An 18569-nucleotide genomic window follows, 5' to 3' on the forward strand; every position below is an offset into this window, starting at 1 on the left:
CGGTGTGAACAGCGTTTTGTTGACAAAGCTAACAGCACTTGTTGAGGGTGGAAGTTTTTTGTCGTCAGGAGAGCCGACAAACTGCGGCTATACTGCGCGCCTTTTAACAGCATGGCTGTAGCAACACAGCCGTCTCTCTAAAAGCTGCGTAGTATGGCTATTGCCTAATATTCTATCACAAAAGAAACAAAGCACAATAATTAGTCCTTCACTCTTCCCCATACCAGCTCCCACATCCAGCCTTCATCTGAAGCCAGGGGGATTGTATTAGCGAATGTAAACACACATAGTCAATGCTAGAGTTGCGTCCTGGGCTCCTGTTGCAATGCAGGAGACACTAGCCTGATCAGCAAGTCATCGGCATGTAGAATACCTGATGATTACAATGTGAGTTGCATGCCCAGGGGACCTGTCTAGTGTGGAGATTTACACTGAAGGAGCAAGCAATTAATCTCCATCGTCTTTCATCAACAGTTTTCTATTCCTACTATAGTTGCTCATGAAAATACTGGATATGCATCCAGATTTTTCCCATAAGCAGCACAGCTTCAGATAACACAGTCAACTGCTGTAGATTCTCCCCCACATCCCCCATAGAGGGCACTCTGCATTGGTTTTGGAAGGCATACTTGGGCAAAACTGATTTCAGGTGCAAGTGCCAGTTGTGCTCTGTTGCTAGCAGCAGCCCTTGGAGGAAAACTGAGTATTGTGAACTCTTCAGGTCAGGGACACCATTATCCTCTGTGTTGTATGTAAGCTGGGGCCAAAGGAGCTAATGTAATCCTTGGATGTGTAAACTGATGAATGTCAAGTAGGAGCAGAGAGCTTATTTTACCTCTGTATTTGGCATTGGTGCGACCATCGCTGGAATACGGTGTGCAGTTCTGGCACCCACAGTTCAAGATGTTGATAAATTGGAGAGGGTTCAGAGAAGAGCCACAAGAATGATTAAACGATTAGACAACATGCCCTGGAGTGACAGAGTCAAAGAGCGCAAACTATTTAGCTTAACAAAGAGAAGGTTAAGGAGTGACTTGATTACAGTCTATAAGTATCTACACAGGGAACAAATATTTAATAATGGGCTCTTCAATCTAGCAGACAAGGTATAACACGATCCAGCGGCTGGAAGTTAAAGCTAGACAAACTCAGACTGGAAGTAAGGCATAAATTTTTAACCGTGAGTAATTAACCATTGGACCAATTTCCCAAGGGTTGTTGTGGCTTCTCCATCACTGACAATTATTAAATGAAGGTTGGATGTTTTTCTAACAGATCTGCTCTAGGAATTATTCTGGGGGAAGTTCTGTGGCCTGTGTTAAACAGGAGGACAGAGTAATAGTGGTCTCTTCTGGCTTTGGAATCTAGGAATCTACATGTGGTGGAAGGATGGTCTAGGTATATGGCACTAACCTAGGACTTTGGGAAGCTGGGTTCTGGTCTACTTTGTCACAGATTTCCTGGGTAACCCTGCATGAGTCATGGGGGGCTTGTCTTCACTGCAGTTAAGGGGGGCTCACTGAGGTGTTGCCCCTAACCTGGCTCCCACACACACACACACAAACTCTCTCACTCAAACGTGGTGGTGCTTGAAACACAACACCCATCCTGGGCTATAGGCTAAAGCCTGAGCACTGCTTACATTCAAGCTGGTACCCAGTGCCAATCACCTGAAGTAACTTTGTGGTGAGGACATACCCTGGGTCTTGCTGTGCCTCAGTTCCCCATCTGTAAAATGGCAAAAACAGCACTGCCCTATCTCACAGGGTGTTGTCTGAATAAATACATTAAAGACTGTGAGATGCTCAAATGTACAGTGATGGGGCTACAGTCCGGATAGACAGACAGTATGTAGATGGGGTAGGTAACTCTTTGCAAAGAGCTGCATTAGGAAATTCCCAGACACAAAAGAGTTCAAGTTCAGCAAGGGAAATAAGAGTGTTCATCCATCTCCCCTGTTTTTGGCAAGCAGGCACTCCCTTTATAGCCATACATATGGACAACTAAATACAATATGCTGTTCAGAGATACTCTCCAGCTATATTGGTTTACAAGGCTGGCAGTCGATTGCTCAGGACTGGCCACGGCACTGGTGCTTTACTAATCAAGAATGAGACAAGCTAACAAAACTCCCCCTGCTACAGCCCAGCTGCTTTGCCCCTAAGCTAGGGTAGGCGAGTTCATCTCTAAGGGGTTTGTGGTTAAGGTATAACAATCTGGCATGTACCTTGCCCTTCCTCACTGCAAACCAAAACCCCATCAAGCAGTTTTGTTTATCACACATCAGAACATCCCAGTTGGAAAAAGCTCTGGTACCAATAAGCTGTTTTATAGCCTTGCTCAGGAAATGCTGTCATTCTGTACTTGGTTGCTTGCTTCCAAAGACCACACAGCTGTACTTCGTATAAATCCCCTTAAGCACAGAGCTTTGCATCGCTTTTTCTCTATGCAATAACCCCATAAGCAGGTCACATACTGCATCAAGACCTGGATCACTACTGACTTTTCCCTAGGAGTAAAGCATGCTTCCTGCTGGGGGAACAGGACTGGGACTCAAAACATGCATTTCCTGGTCCTGGGTCAGTAAAGAGCAGCTCTATAGCTTTACCCCAAAGCCTTTGCACACAAAGCATACATGAAACAGAAGGCCAAATTCTCTGCTAGTACAAATTGGCACAACTCCATTAACTTCAATGGAGATGAACCAATTTACAGTCTGCGAATTTCAGATTGGAGTGGGGAATCACTGTGAACTGATGTGCTAAAAATATGAATACTTTGCATTTGTATAGCCCCTGCAATCCAAAGATCTCAAAGCAACTAAGTCTTACAATAGTTTCACAAATGGAGAATCTTAGGTACAGACTATTTTCCCTAGGGTTGTACAGAGAACACTGACAAGCAGTGGCAAGCCAATAACTGTTATTAGTATGTAATTATTTATATTGCTGTAGGCCCTCAGGGACCAGGGTCCCATTGTGCTAGGTGCTCTACAAATGCATTAACAAAAAGACAGTCCTTGCCCCAAAAAGCTCACAATCAAAGTAGGAACAGGAAACGGAGGAAGAGATGGGGGAGGATTCCCAATGCCCTGCTCTTAACTGCTGAACCTGGATGTCTCACATATATCTGAGCAAAACTTAAACACAAACTCCCTGCAAGGAGCCTTTTATCTCAGTGATATTTCCTTGTTGGAATTATTCTACAGAACAGAAATAGGACTTTTCAGCTTGGAAAAGAGGAAGGGGGGATATGATAGAGGTATATAAAATCATGAGTGGTGTGGAGAAAGTGAATAAGGAAAAGTTATTTACTTGTTCCCATAATATAAGAACTAGGGGCCACCAAATGAAATTAATGGGCAGCAGGTTTAAAACAAATAAAAGGAAATTCTTCTTCACACATGCATCCGATGAAGTGGGTATTCACCCACGAAAGCTCATGCTGATGCTCCAATACGTCTGTTAGTCTATAAGGTGCCACAGGACTCTTTGCTACTTTTACAGATCCAGACTAACATGGCTACCCCTCTGATACTTCTTCACACAGCGCATAGTCAACATGTGGAACTCCTTGCCTGAGGAGGTTGTGAAGGCTAGGACTATAACAGGGTTTAAAAGAGAACTAGATAAATTCATGGAGGTTAAGTCCATTAATGGCTATTAGCCATTAGGATGGGTAAGGAATGGTGTCCCTAGCCTCTGTTTGTCAGAGGGTGGAGATGGATGGCAGGGGAGAGATCACTTGATCATTACCTGTTAGGTTCACATCCTCTGGGACACCTGGCATTGGTCACTGTCGGTAGATAGGATAGTGGGCTGGATGGACCTTTGGTCTGACCCAGTATGGCCATTCTTATGTTATTATGTTCTTATCCATACATGCCATCCAATATTTAAAAACAAGCAAGAACCAAAGAGATTAAGAGTGCAGTGGCCTTTATGAATTAACCAGCTAACACAAGCTACGTTTCAGTCAGCACAACGAAGTTATTGCACATTGGTGGCTCAAACTCTCCAGCATACATAGACTCCTCTAGGCACGACTAATTTAACAGCACTGGGATGGAATTTCAGATAACTGCTGAGCTGATTATGTCAGTGAATTGGGCTCTCTTTTGGCAAAGAGCAGCATAGCAAGTACCGAGAAAGCAATGAGCTGGTAGGCAAGCAGCGTGCTGGTGAAGAGACATCGTCATGCAGCTGCTGTCTCTGCAAGTTCATCAGGCAACAAGGTTAGAACCAAGTGGAATGCTCCTGCATTGTGCCGTCTGCCCTTGGAATTTAAAATACTGGCCACCTACATGAATTACCTACCCAGGCCTCTCCCCAAATAAACAACAACATTAATTCCATGATGACTGGGCTAGAACGAGATGCAAAGACAGTCTGGGGGAAGATATGTGAGAAGAATTCCTACACAACAAACTGCATCAAAGACAATAAATTTATGTTTGCCCAGCACCTTTAATCCAGAAGGATCCCAGGCAATTTACAGACTGTATGCGCTATACAGCGTTCACTCACTTGCCATGAAGTGCAGCCACTTCTGGGGTGGAAAATGGCAGCTGTTTAATAGCCCACAGAGAAGTGGAAAAATACTGATACGCTTCTCCAGTTGAAATTAGAAAGGAGACTTTTGAGCAAGCAAAATGCCATTGCCCACATTGAACTGTAGTGTGGACTTTAGTGTGGACACCCCTTCCCCATAACAATGTAAGGACACTGCCTTCTACAGCTAGGTATAGCCAAGATTAGTTTGCAGTAAAGCCTTCATCTTGAACATACAGTCCCAGCATACAGATAGCACAATCAGCAAGTGGAAATCTCACATCTAAATAAGAATCCTACTTCAAGCCAATGTGCTTCCCAAAGACTTACAGGAGTGGTCTTGTATTTGCCCAACTGAGAAGTCTGACTCTCTCTGGGTCCAATCCTGCAGTGGCTTCATGCTTGGGACTTCCACTGAAATTAATGGAATAGGGACTCGTAACAGGGCCTTGGAGCATGTGTGCATCTCAGTACACCTTGTGCAGCCCTTTGAAACTGGAGCTGTAGTTGCAGCTCCCATGCCTGCTCCCAGTCACGTGCCCTAGAGCAGTGGTTCCCAAACTTTAACAGTCTGTGAACCTCTTTCATTAGAATGTCAAGTCTCGCAAATCCCCTCCTAAAATGAATATTTCCAGGGATTTTCTCCTTTACCTGAGTATACATTATAAAAGCAGTGATCTTGGAAATATAAAATTTGTTTTTATGACATGCTTATTACACACTATTTATTATTATTTATCATTACAGTATTTTTATTACATTATGAAAACACCAACACTCTTCCAAGATCTCACTTTTGTAGCTTGTATCACTTTGAATAAACCTGTTATACCACAAGGCTTGTATGTTTTATCAAGGAGTATCAGATGTGACACAGCATGAAGGTATTTAAGAAGCCAACTCAGAGTTCCTCCTACACAAGCTTTCAGGTCTTGAGCAGTCTAGGCAAACAACACACATTACAACAAAGCTTAAACTTGTCCTTCATAATAATTTTTAAAACAATATTAGCTGCCTATTTAATTTTAAAAACAGCAAAAAATATCCACCTCCCTTTCCATTTCTTATAAGGAGTCTTGAAGTTGAAATCTCCTCAGTGTGATAGATATGGTTGCTTTGATCTGCTTAGCTCTTGGAAGTCCAGGGGCTCCAGGCTGCTGGCCCTGTGCTGCCCAGGGTCCCTAGGGACAGCTCTGTCCGCCATTAGGGAATATTTTCCCGAGAACCCCCTGTAACATTTCATGAACCCCCGTTTGGGAACCACTGCCCTAGAGGGAACCACACAAAGCTTCTGGCCTCCTGGGCACAGCAGCAGATGGGAGGGACCCAGAGTCAGGGAAAGCACTCAACATCTGTCAGGGCAGGAAGCAGGACCTGGCTGGAATGAAAATTCAGCCAGGAAGCCCTGGAAGAAGGGTTATAAGGACTGTGAAGAAACCTGAGGGCTGAGAGAGGCTGGAAACAAGGGCCAGACAAGGCCCTAAAGGGCCACAACACCAGGTGGGACACTTTGTTCTGAATCTTGGTTTCTAAGGTCCAGAAAAATCCTGAGCAAAGGGAATGAAGTGGTGTCATTGCTTGGAGCACAATTTCCCCTTTCTCAGCTGGTGGTTCAGCCCACCAGCTCACACAGCTACTCACACCCAGCCTCTGCACATTACATTCGTCTCAGGAAGAGAAGGTTGTTTCTCTCATCTTTCACACTGCCCAAAACAAGTGCCATGCTAGGTGAGTCAGAGGCTCAGCTCTTCTCTCGCCAACTTCTGCACCACAGTGTGAAAAAGCAATTGAGCTGCTGCAGCTCTTCACTGCCACATGCTCTTCCTGTTGTGGCTAAGCGACAGTGCATCTGCGTCAAATCGCCGCAACAGGTAGACCACTAACAGAAGGGGAAAACCCACATGAGGAAAGAGTCCCTGACACAAGCAAAATGACACACAGGCAAACACACAGTGTTCAGCACTGTGACTGTAAGATTCTAATCCAACTTTTATTAAAGCATCAGAAATTCTAGAGGCAACTCCAGAGCTCACACACACATAGCCCTTAACTCATCATCTCCATCCTTCCCCTGCTCCCATTTGCCCTGAGCGCCTACTGTTTCTCTGAACAAATGAACTAGGTGGGGTTAAGGCAGGGTGATTGAAATATTGCAGAACAGCTGGAGACAGGAGAGTGAGGTGATCTGCACTACTGGATCCAAACGGCGTAGGTGGCTCTAGCCCAGAGTGGATAGGAGAGTACATTTCAAACATAGCACACAGCTCAGCACTGCTGGCAGTGTCTGCTCAGCACTGACAGCGCAGGAGGTAGCTTAGCAAAGCATTGCATTGCTAGAGAGGGATGGGGAAGCTAACTTCACCAGCCTGCCTCACAGCTGGCTCTAGCAGTTGTGCTCAGGCCTACAAAATGATTTCCTACCCATTTCATAAGAACATAAGAACGGCCGTACCGGGTCAGACCAAAGGTCCATCTAGCCCAGTATCTATCTACCGACAGTAGCCAATGCCAGGTGCCCCAGAGGAAGTGAACCTAACAGGCAATGATCAAGTGATCTCTCTCCTGCCATCCATCTCCATCCTCTGACGAACAGAGGCTAGGGACACCATTCCTTACCCAGCCTGGCTAATAGCCATTAATGGACTTAGCCACCATTAATGTATCCAGTTCCCTTTTAAACATTGTTATAGTCCTAGCCTTCACAACATCCTCAGGTAAGGAGTTCCACAAGTTGACTGTGCGCTGCGTGAAGAAGAACTTCCTTTTATTTGTTTTAAACCTGCTGCCTATTAATTTCATTTGGTGACCCCTAGTTCTTGTATTATGGGAATAAGTAAATAACTTTCCTTATCCACTTTCTCAACATCACTCATGATTTTATATACCTCTATCATATCCCCCCTTAATCTTCTCTTTTCCAAGCTGAAGAGTCCTTCCACCAGACAACAGCCAGTTCTTGTCCACTAGACTCTAGAGGCAAACACACTAAGCACTGGTCTAACTCTGCTCTGACTGACTTCTATAGAACTGCAGTTTGGCCAAAATTTCACAAGTCCCAAAGGCCAACCCTGAGTGGCTTGAGGGGTGGGGTTAAAACAGACAGAATTATCTGTGACTGGGGGTACCATGGTTTTCCCTTGTTTTCTGTATCCAGCTTATAGACACTTTCACCAGCTGTTAGTTTTGCCATTTCTAGCACTATGATCTTAGTGAGAAGGGCCTGAGATCTACTGCCATTGCTAAATGAAAGCTGAAATTTACCCTTGACAATGGTAGGTCTCCAGATTCATGACGGGGTGAGAGAGAGAAGACCTGTGCAGTGGGCTTTGCAGGCCCCAAAACCTGGCTTTGCTTGCACTAGAAGCCTGAATTGCAGACTCCCTGATGATCCCATTGGCTTCAGCTGGAGCTGTGGATGTTCAGCAGCTCTAATAAACTCTGTAGCCAGAGTGGTGAGACCCTCACTTGTATAAGAGCTGGTACCAAAATCATCCAGGAGTTCAGAGAACAAAACTCAGCGTAGTGATGAGAGGGAAGAGCATGAGAAAGCAGTTGTTTTGAAATAGCTCTTGCAGCACTGCCAGCCCCAAATGTTCAAAAGTTGTGTTGGGTCCCCAAAAAATCACGAGAATGGCATAAGGTTAAATTAAAAAACAACAAATTTGAGGTTCTTTACCCCAAAAACCCTTCTGGTGTTTGAGCCTTTAGAGGTCACATTTCTGAGTCTTTCACAGCAAATACGAGGGCTAGAAATTATTTTTTTAAATGTAACCTGAGATTCTTACACAATCCCATGTCTCCAGGAGTTGGGACTTTAAAAAAATACCAATGTTACGAGATGTAAAAAACACATAAACCAAGAATAAAGGCGTGATCCCATATTCCCTGTACAAGTAGAGCTCCCATCAATGTCAAAAGACATTTTATCTGCATAAAGTGTATGAGTTCAAAGCACCCTTTCTGTGTGGGTTTACACACTGTAAACAAGAGTAATACAAGTCAGTCATCTATAAGAGCTAAGAACAAATTCAACCCAGTCTGAATCAGCATCCACGGTGCAATCAAAAGAAGGCCAGGTTTGCTGTGGCTTGGGCATGCAAGATGTTAGTTAAAAAGACTGCATGTCAGAGCTTGTAATTCGTTCTTTGATTAGAACTCTGGACAGCCTCCTCGTATTCTGCGCTCTTTGGTTTGCATCTTAACTGCCCTGATACAGGTGTGCCTATAAGCTGGATACAGGGAACAAGGAAAAGTTATGGTACCCAAAGGCATTCATTTTTAACTACTATGTAATAACTTAATGTTACCCATTGTTCAGTGTGTTTCACATTCCTCCCCCTCGGTAGCTGATCCACAGACGATAACTGCCTGCTACTGCTCCCAGCTGATGGAGTTACTCCTTCGGATCAAGTGTCCAAGATCTCTGGTTTGATGCTGAAGTTTCTCAGTTCAAACCCTGCTGATGATCCCTACATGGGGCAAGTTGCAACATTTATAAATATTAACCATCACAACACAGAGGCAATTATCCCCATTGTATAGTTGGGAAACTGGGGGCTAAGTGACCTGTGCAAGGTCACAGGGAGAGCCAGCATTGGACCAGTGATTGAAATTCAGGCATTCCTGGCTCCTAGCCCAGGCTCAGATTATGTCTAATGGCCAGCATAGCATGTTAATTGCCCAGAGGATGCTAAAATAGAGCAGTCAGGGGTGGATGTGACACAGTGGGAGGGATTAGCTTCCTCTCTAGTTTACTGGAGCACCCAATACATTGACTCCCAAGAAATCAGCTCCTTGCCTTCTTCAGCAGCTGATAAAATGCAATGAGGAGAGAGACACAACAGGAAGAACTAGGCAGACAAAGTTTATTTTGTTGTTCTAGTGGACATTTCTGAAGGGCTAGATCAAGCCACATAGAAAAAGCTGGGTTTCCAAATGCCCCCGAATTATATCCTGGTAGTGGGGTCCCATTATCTGATCTTAGACCTGGGTCCAGGTTCTGTGGCTTGGGTCTATTTTGCTAACCCAAGGTATCTACCAACATTTCTGTCAACATCCGGCACTTTCCTCTCCCCGCATCCTCTCTCTCAAGCAGACTGAGAAGGAGTTAGCCGCAGGGGAAATTAAGGAGCAGCCCTAGGAGAAGCCCCACAACCTTATCCTTAACAGGCAAGTCTAAAGCAAGAAAGCCCCATTATTGGGCATTTCCACGCTGCCCCCCATATCATTCAGCACTGGGATGGGAAACTGGCTTCTCTCCCCATGACTTTCTATTACCATTCACTGCTAGTTAGCAACAAAGCCAGGACACTAGCAAGGACGAAAGTTAATTAACAAATATCACTTAGAAGGCGGTTCTTTCTAGAATCCTCCTATCTCTCTCCCTTCCCCCTCTCTTGTTTAGATGTTCTGGGCTTGCTGCTTGTCAAAGATGCAGAGCACTCAACTGCAGCTGAAGTTCACCTCTGGAAAAAGGCAGGCCCTGAGTGCTTTTCTAGACACACAGCTTCTCCACCCAATCCCAATCTCTCAGCAGTGGGAGCTATAATTAACACATGCTATAACTAGCCAGCAACACTCCGAGGGGTTTGCAAGAACTTCATTTCTGACTGCATTTGGGCCAAGAATGCATAGAATCTCTCCCTCCCCCAGTTCTTTTCATGCTGAATGGAATTATCTTGGTGGTCAAAGCTTTACAGCTTTGACGAAAAAAGATCCTAGGGACTTTTGCACCAAAATGTGACACTGAGCGGTGTGATGGCAACTTGCCAGATGCTGGGAGGCTGCACCTAAGGACAGAGAGTTGAGAATGTTTTTGTAGATGGCAAATAAACACAGTGCTAATACCTGCTGGGGCTTGTAATCTCCCGGATAAAGGAAGAGAAAGTATTCCGAGGCAGAGGGATGAAAGGCTGCAGTTTGTCACCTTAGCCCTCATCTTGTGCTTACAGGGAGATAGAGGCCAGCAGTTGCATTTTAGGAATCCGTTGGCTTATCTGACCCTCCAGCAGTACTTTGGGTACCCACCCCGCTGCTGCGATTTTCACAAGGAGCAGGTGAAAAGAATACATGAAAAGTACCTACAGCACTGAATGGGACTCTCAGATTTTAAGGCCATAAGGGACCATAAGATTACCTAGTACAACCTCCTATGTAACATGGGCCATACAATTTCATCTAGTAATTCCTGCAGCTAGCCCAATAACTCGTGCCTGACCTAGAATGAGAGACAGTGTGCGGACCAGCTCCTCATGGAATTTAGGCTCCTAAATCTCAATAGTTTTAATGAGAGTTAAATGCCTAAGTACCCTGGAGGATCTGGGTCTGTGTGTCTTTCACCTCTAGGTCACTGGCTCAAATCCAGCCAGGTCAGCAAGCTAGGCAAAATGACTTTGGCCATTTCAGTTTGGCTCCCAGTGGATAAATGTCCACACCACATAAACCATCGTCTCAACTGGCGTGAACTGTTCCCCACCCTCACTGACTTGGCACTGTCAGCACAGAGGCCAAAGATCGAATGTAGACTGAATTGCCTGGATGCACCTAATGGCAGGGCAATTTCAGGGGCCAAACTTACAGACCCCTCTTCTCCTGATACGTAGGACTTTACCCTCCAGGGCCATTCACCTGACGCTTTTCACCAGTGCTCAGATTAAGATTTGTGGTGATGTTGTTGTTTTTTAAGGATCTGTTTTGATTTAAACAAAACTGTTTGTTGCTGAGAAACCTAATTAGGGGGAGAAAGGAAAATCAATCAATAAAATTACCACGTGAATGTCTGCTTATAAAAAACTGAAATACTCCATTATTTACACAGCTAAGTCCTTGCTCAACCTCAATACACCTACAAGCCCAGCGGATAAACTGGTAGAACCAAAATTTGCTAGAAGTTTATGACACTTGCATACAAGAGAGGGAAGAAAAAGCTTCTCATGAGTTTTCAAGCACTGAAAATATCACACACACACACACACACAAAAGTCCATTACCAGAGTCGCCTCACGAAAGAAACAGGGTGATGCCAACAAGACGCAGCTTCTCCAAACACTGATTTGGACACTTTGGACTTCCCTGAAACACTTGCTCTCCTCCCTTGCCGAGGGCAGGTGCTGACCCGCTTCACACGCAGCACCTGAGAGTTCAAAGCTCAGGAAGGAGAAACTAGCTGGAATCTGGAAGACTTCTAGGGAAGGTAGGCTTGGGAGCACTCTTGAAAGGGAAGAAGCTGTTGTGAGGGAATGTAGGAATGAGAAGCGTGGTTTGGGGGTCTGAGCACTAGACTTCAAGTCAGGGCTCCTGTATTCAATCCCCATGCATCTGCTCTCAATACTGAGAGATTTTCAACCAACAAACTTCTCCGAAGAGATGGGACCTAAGTAATGCGTAGGCTTCTGTGGGCCCTCCGTGCAGGGGTGAATTTTACCCATGGTTTGGGAAGCACTTAGGGAGACTTGGGGATGAACAGTGCTCTGCAACCATAAAATGGCAGGATTGCTGTGTGATCCTGGGCACTGCACTCAGCCTCTTGGTGCCTCCATTTCCCTATCAGCACAACAGGAATAATTATTGTGGCCTACCTCACTGAGCGACGGTGAGGATCTATTCACCATGTCTATCAGGGGGTTTAAGTTGCTCAGCTGAAAGGTGTTATGGAAGGGTGAAGTAGTACAGTACTCCCGGGTCATTGAAACCAATGACCCAAAACATTGGAGGTTGTCTTCAATGTTTTAAACCCTGTGGAAATATCACTGAGATAGCCTAGGTCTGATAAACAGGGAGAACATTTATAAAGGTGAAAAATCAGGCTGAGCAAAACAAACACAAGTGTAGCAGGCATCTCAGTTTTCTATGAAACTCCTGTATCTTGATCTCAGATTGAATGTTGGAGTCGCCTTCCAAAAGCACCCTGGTGATCTAGAAGCACAAATCCCACTGGGTTTTGTGCCCATGGGACTTGGGGACTTTTGAAAATCCCACCCACAAGCCCTTTTGGGTGAGATTTTCAAAGACAAGTGTCAGCTAGGTGCCTAACTCCCTTTTGTACCTTTGAAAATCTACCCCATTGATCTTCAGTGAGATTTGTGCTCCTAAATTGCTTGTGTCTTGCCAATCCTACCCTAATTCTTATGTTTCACATGCAATCTGAGCACTGGAAAATACTGAGCTTCATTATTCATGTGGGAAAACGTGTTGTTCAAAGCAGACCCACAGAAGAATGTGTATTCTTTGAAAACTCTGCTTCTTGCCCCGCATTTCAAAGATGCTTGCATGTCTCAAAAAGATGAGATGACCCGAGAACACAAAATCCCTAACACAAATATTATATTTGTTCAAGAACCTCCAAGACATTCATAATACACTCAGAACATTCACTGTAAAGCATATTAATTAGATTTTAAAATGAGCATTAAGAAAAGAACATCTAGTAAAACAAAGTTGTAGCTAGCAAGAAATCAAAGAGGGAATGTGAAAGGACAATAAGGCTGATAAGAACTATAAGACGACAGAGAAAACCGTCTCTCTCTAACCTTTTATTCAGGAAATCCCTCTTTTCTCCTGCAGGCAGCACTTCTGAAAGTGTTTTGGTACCTTCATCCTGCCCCACTCTGCAAGGTGCTGAACAGCCTCAACTAACAATGAAGTCCTTTGGGGTTGAGGTCACCTGGCACATCACAGGAACTGAACTCCAGATGGCTGGGGAAAGCTCTGATCCATTTGACTCTTCCTTGCAATGCAGGGAACTGACTTTCCCCATCTATGCAGCCTTCTGATGTAGCCCTGTCCTCTTACTGCTACGCCCCTAGAGCCTTTTTATGTACAGCACACTGCTCTAATCTCTCTCTTATGCCCTGCGGTCTGGCCACACATTGTCTCTTACACTGTGACAGTTATGGAAGGAAATATTCAAGTTCTCCAATGTTTGTGTCTTCCTCTTACTACAGTCTGTATAGACAACTGAGGCCTGAGGCACAGTTATCGCCCAGAGCCATCTACTACCCACTGTTGATTAGCCTTTAGTAAGCACAAGGCAGTTAGGGTGGCTTTCTGGGCAGAAGTGGTCTAGCAGATTGACCACAGGGGGCTGGCAGTAGGAAACCTGTGTTCCAGCCTTGATTGCCACCAACTTCCTGTGTGACCTTGGGCAAATCACTTCCCCTTTCAACCTGTACTCAGTCTTAAAACCATTCAATCACCACCCGTGACTCACAAATGTGCTGTAAATATCACTACTTCCATTTGTGCCTTTTTGACCCATTTTCTTTGTCACTGCTTGCAAAGCTCAATAAAGACTATTTCAAACAACTGCATAAAGCAAACATTAGCTCCCCACACCAGGTAGCTGGAACCCTAAGGATCATCAGCATTGCTCCCAACTGGGGGAGAAGGGAGAACATAAGAACAGCCATATTGCGTCAGACCAAACGTCCATCTAGCCCACTGTTCTGCCTTCCAACAGTGACCAATGCCAGGTGCCACAGAGGGAATGAACAGAACAGGTAATCATCAAGTGATCCATCCCGTCGTCCATTCCCATTCCATGGCAAACAGGGGCTAGAGACACCATCCCTGTCCATCCTGGCTAATAGACATTGATGGACCTATCCTCCATGAACTTATCTAGTTCTTTTTTGAGCCCTGTTATAGTCTTGGCCTTCATAACATCCTCTAGCAAGGAGTTCCACAGCTTGGCTGTGTGCAGTGTGAAAAAATACTTCCTTTTGTTTGTTTTAAACCTGCTGTCTATTCATTTCATTTGGTGACCCCTAGATCTTGTGTTATGAGAAGGAGTAAATAACACTTCCTTATTTACTTTCTCCACACCAGTCATGATTTTATAGACCTCTATCATATCCCCCCCGCGAAGTCATCTTTTTTCCAAGCTGAAAAGTCCCAGTTTTATTAATCTCTCCTCTCATGGCAGCTGTTTCATACCCCTAATCATTTTTGTTGCCCTTTTCTGAACATTTTCCAATTCCAGTTTATCTTTTTTTTGAGATGGGGCGACCACATCTGCATGCAGTATTCAAGATGTGGGCGTACCATGGATTTATATAGAGGCAATATGACATTTTCTGTCTTATTATTTATCCCTTTCTTAAGGATTCCCAATATTCTGTTTGCTTTTTTGACTGCTGCTGCACACTGAGTGCATTTTCAGAGAACTATCCACAATGACTCCAAGATCTTTTTCTTGAGTGGTAATAGTTAATTTAGACCCCATCATTTTATATGTATAAATTAGGATTCTGCTACCATGTCAGAGCCTGTGCTCTGATCTTTGAGACCCCAAGAGCCTAATGACAACTTGCGAGGGACTTGAAGCTCTGTAGGAATTTGCAGAAATATTTACATAACCTAATTGTGCCTTGGGTTTTTCGGGGCATACTGAGGCGTTGCATGGATACTTTCATAAATGTGCGTACGATGCTCAGATACTGCAGTGAGGAGGCCATGTAAATACCTCATTTAGCTGACAGAATTGTAGAAATTTCCAACAATAAGGCCTGAATCCAGAATTCTGTTTTCTCTTTCAAACATCAGAACATATAAAGGAGAGCAGGAAATGCAGCTCCCTACGGGATGTTAGGTATCACTCATCAAGTTAAAAAAAATCTGTCTGTTGCCTCTATGCTGCACGTAGAATCACACTCTGGCAAATTCCATGCCAACATATCAATAATCAGAGATCTGGGTCACCCAGAAATAATGCAGTATTATGTAAATACACAGCCAATTGGATGGTTTGTAGCTCATTTTTCAAAACAAGATGTTACTGGAGCACTCATCTTCCATTGATGCTACTGGCAGTAGAGGGAGAAATGTGTCCAAAGCAAACAATTAAAACTACTTGTTTATTATCAGGATTTTGTTTTTAAAAGTTAAAGTGTTTTGTTAAAATATTTTAAAATCCAAGGCACCCAACAATATACTGATCAAGGCAACAGAGAAACAGAGCTCCTCACCCAACAAGAGCATCAGATTCTCAAACTGCCAAAGACATTGCAAAACCCAGGTTTATGGGGAGGAATGTAGTGTATAAGAATAGGTAATATCCCTTTAAATAGTTAGTGAGCCCTACAGTGGTATTCACTGTGTTCTATTTTAGAAGCTGCCAAAATCCAATCAGAGCAGTAGTATGTCTATGTAGCTAGTAGAGCTAGTTGAGAATTTGTTTTAACAAAATGGGTTTTTTGTCAGAAAATGTTAATTCATCAAAACCAAAACTATTCACAGGAAAGGGCGGGATTAAAATTTCCCGTTTCAAAAAAATTTTAGAAGAAAAAGGTTAGCAATGGTCAGCCGAGGTTAGCCAAGATGAGCTGGGATGGTGTCCCTGGCCTCTGTTTGCCAGAGGCTGGGAATGGGCGGCAGGGGATGAATCATTTGGTGATAATTGCCTGTTCTGTTCATTCCCTCTGGGGCACCTGGCATTGGCTGCTGTCAGAAGACAGAATATCGGGCTAGATGGACCTTTGGTCTGACCCACTATGGCCATTCTTATGTTCGAATGGTCAACACATCCTGTTTGAACTTTTTTTTAAGTTCCATTTCTTGGTACAAAATTAAAAGTTGCTTTGAAATTTAAGTTGATTTATAGTAAAAATAAAAATAAATGTTTAAAAGGTTGAATGCAAAATGCTTTAATTGACTCAATCAAAAAAAGAAAATTTTCACAAATAGAAAATCTGAATTTAAGATTGACTTTTTGTCTCAATTTGGGATGGGAAAATTTCTCACAGAAAGGAAAAACCATTTCCCACAGTTATATTACCTAGTCCTTGCATGTTGTGTATATTCAGTAAATATGGTTAAAATAGAGACAGTATGAAATAAAGGTACCTTCTAACCCAATGTCCTAGAAGCTCTTAATATCAATAGCTTTCAGGAAAAAGTCATTTAACCTGCCAGAAAAAGATCACCTTTCCATAAATTCTATCCAAATAAATCCAAACTTAACAGAGCACTCAAACTCTTCTGTAAAAAATAAAGAGAGGATGTTTTTTAAAAATCCTACAGAAAGGACCTCATTTTCTATTAAATTCTATGGCAGAGTTGTTTTTTTTAATGGGTTTTTTTTCAAAGAAGATGAAGGGAGATGTCCAAGTCCTTTAGGTTATTGTTTTTGTTCCAAAAATAAATAAATAAATAAATAAATAAATAAAAGCATCTTGGGCACCTAAAGTTTGGCTAAATCCATATCTAGGCACCTAAGCAAGCAGGCAGATTTTCAGAAGGACTGACTTAAGAGAACCTGCCAAGCATTCTGCCCATTTGAAAATTAGGCTGTTTACTTGGATGCCTAGATAAGGACTTTGTCAAATATGGAAGCCTAATGTTAGATAATCTAGGCCCTGTAGAGTTTCACAATAATTTCTACAGAACTGTAGAAATTCTTCATAAAATTCAATTCAATTTCATCCCTATTAAGTTCTAGAGGATTTATCTTTAAGGATCAGCCTTCAAAAATGCACAAGAACCCCTTAAACAGCAACCTATGACTTTAAAGGCCTTTAGCCAGCTAAAAGTCTTAATTACCTATATGCAGTTCGAACTGACTGTGGGTTGGAGAGAGCATGGAAAAGTTCACTACTAGAGACAAGGCTCCTTTTTAGTCTGAATGTTTATGCTGCTGAAGCAAAGACTCACCATGGCAACCAGCTTTGCCACAAAGCACCGCTCAGCTTGAATTACTGCAAGGACAAATGTTGAAACACTAAATCCCTCTTCTGTAATGCATCAATATAACCTTTGATTAAAGGGAAAAGAAAAAAAAATCCATGCCAGGCCTTTGCTGCCAGTTGAAGAGCATATTTTCTAAAGTTCACCTGCTGGAAAAAAAAATGCAGCTGATTTTCCAAAGAGGATTAATGTCCCCTCAGGCACAAGCACAAAATCAAGCAACAGCCCCACAATTTTATAGGTAATTAGCAGAGCTTTCAATGGCCTTTTTTCCTCCATGTAAAATGCTGGAATGCATTCAGGGCTCAATCCGCCATACCCACTGAAGTCAACAGGAGTCTTTCCATTGACCTCATTGGGCTTTTGGATCAGGCTCTTTGATCCCATCATAGATGATGAGCACCCTTCAGTTAGAGTTATATATACCCCCTTCCCACCTCTGCCCCCACCCCCAAACTATGAATTGGACCAGTCACCTTTATCATAACACACTACAACTTTTGAGGATCTCTGATGCTCAGCTATCAAAAATGCCTTTCCTCCCACTTGGCAAGAATTTTTATATAAATCTGTGAACAATACCTTTTGGCAGAAGCAAACACTTTTTTATCTAGTTTTCATTACAAATTCTTAACGCTTTGCTTAGAGAAAGGCTTTGAAATGTAAAGGCACTAGATACCAGGCTAGATGAAGGCTGATCTAACTGATGAGAAGATGTCCTCGTAATGCTTTATCATTTTTGTTTTCCAGTTATATAAATCCATGCAGCAAAGTATAGCAGTTTGAATTTCATGATGGAATGTCTGACCGATGAGAAAAGGAGAGAGAGGGGATGCCGGGACTGCATCTAGACTATATCTACACTGCCTCATAGTTGAGATTACACGGGTGTGAAGAACTGGTGCGCACTGCTGTAACTCCCCCACCTGGACGCTGCGGGCACGAAATCAAAGGTTCCCTGTTCGCATTAATGCAGTCCTACGTTAACGCAAACTAGGAACCTTTTGGTTTACACCGCAGCATCCACAGTGAGGAGTTACAGCGCAGCACTTTGGTGCACACTGCTAGTCACATCGCCATCATCTGAACTGTGGGGCAATGTAGACAGGCCCTCGCTATAGCTTGATCTTTTTTGGTGGGGAATGGCAGATGGCTTGAGACAATCAGTAATGGGACACAGAACCTTTCAACTGTAGGTCAATGGTTCACATTTTCTGCAGGTCAGAAGAGGTGAGAGAGATATCTAAAGGCTGGCTCCCGTGGAAGATGCAGCAAATCAGGTGAAGACAACTTGAAAATAGGAGGGTTTTTCAAAATGGGCATAGGAATTGCTGTTTT

At 43.4% G+C, this 18569-nt stretch overlaps 1 protein-coding gene across 4 annotated transcripts in view; it reads right to left on the reverse strand.

Annotated features, from left to right (window-relative positions):
• The window catches only part of CUEDC1 (CUE domain containing 1), a 118173-nt gene that overhangs the window by 82179 nt on the left and 17425 nt on the right, over positions 1 to 18569 (reverse strand). For 2 of the 4 annotated variants that reach the window (XM_044993714.1, XM_044993713.1), the window contains exon 2: positions 8858 to 9019. The exons of the other annotated variants lie outside the window; for them this stretch is intronic. The gene's annotated coding sequence lies outside the window, so the exon portion shown is untranslated. The remainder of the gene's footprint in view (positions 1 to 8857; positions 9020 to 18569) is intronic. 4 annotated transcript variants of the gene reach the window in all.

This window comes from Mauremys mutica, chromosome 19 (assembly GCF_020497125.1).
Source record: "Mauremys mutica isolate MM-2020 ecotype Southern chromosome 19, ASM2049712v1, whole genome shotgun sequence".
Classification (NCBI taxonomy): Eukaryota; Metazoa; Chordata; order Testudines; family Geoemydidae; genus Mauremys; species Mauremys mutica.